The sequence below is a fragment of the Cebus imitator genome, unplaced genomic scaffold (assembly GCF_001604975.1).
Source record: "Cebus imitator isolate Cc_AM_T3 unplaced genomic scaffold, Cebus_imitator-1.0 Scaffold345, whole genome shotgun sequence".
Taxonomy (NCBI): Eukaryota; Metazoa; Chordata; class Mammalia; order Primates; family Cebidae; genus Cebus; species Cebus imitator.
The window spans coordinates 2,299,001-2,299,948 of NW_016107660.1; the positions used below are offsets into that span (position 1 = coordinate 2,299,001).

The following is a 948-nucleotide window of genomic DNA, read 5'->3' on the forward strand; positions in this document are numbered from 1 at the left end:
CTCTTGACCTTGTGATCCACCCGCCTCGGCCTCCCAAAGTGCTGGGATTACAGGCTTGAGCCACCGCGCCCGGCTATATTGTGTACTTTCAAAAGTTAGATTTAAGGTAGCTTTTCAGGAGAAGTTTTTGGACCTAATGTTGGAAAGAATGCATTAACCTCGGGGTCTTTCTCAACATCTGTGACAATGTTTTGCATTGCTGATGAGGTTCCTAGCTTGACAGTCACTCTTGCTGCCCTCCAAACTTATTCCTGAGAGGAAAACAAAAATTAGTAGAAGATAAGTCTTTCTTTATCAAGGAGTTTCTTTTTTTATATATAATTCAGTCTCTGTAGAGACTGACAAAAATTACCAATGCTGACTATACTTCAAGTCATCATGGCAGGATATTGGGAAAAGTTTTCAATTAGTAATAATCGCGCCTCGGATAAACCTCGTTGGCTACAGTGCTGCCAGTGTGCAAAGCTGATATCAAGGAGTTTAAAATCTCTCATGTGCTGTTGCAGTATCCTTCTTATTGGTCTCTTGGGGGCTTATTTTCTTCTAATCCAATGTATCCCAAATTTTAGTAACTTATGTCCCATTGTCACCATTCTTACCATTTCCACATATTATCTGCACAATGATGTCCTTAATTGTTTCTTTGAATTGGCTTTCATTTTGCTTAGTTTTACTAAAAAGGATTTTTGATATCATTATCATAATTGAAAAACCAGTATCATTTGCCATAAAGAGATGATTGACTATAGAAATCACACAATGAAAATAAAACTACATTATTTAATCTTGGCTGAATATTGTTGGTTGCTGAAAGTTCTGAGTTTGGGGCCCTGCTCTTTCTTCGATGAAAAGGGAGGTTACCAAGCCTTGGAGAGGTATGAAAAACATACAGGCACCAAATGGATCATTTCCCCTTAGGTTAATCGAAGAGACCAAAAGAGAATTTTA

General features: G+C 38.0%; 1 non-coding gene across 1 annotated transcript; it reads right to left on the reverse strand.

Moving 5' to 3' along the window:
- Positions 1-326: 326 nt before the first annotated feature.
- Positions 327-467, reverse strand: LOC119467886. The gene has a single exon (XR_005196523.1). It is a non-coding gene; the product is annotated as a U4 spliceosomal RNA (small nuclear RNA).
- Between the last annotated feature and the right edge of the window lie 481 nt (positions 468-948).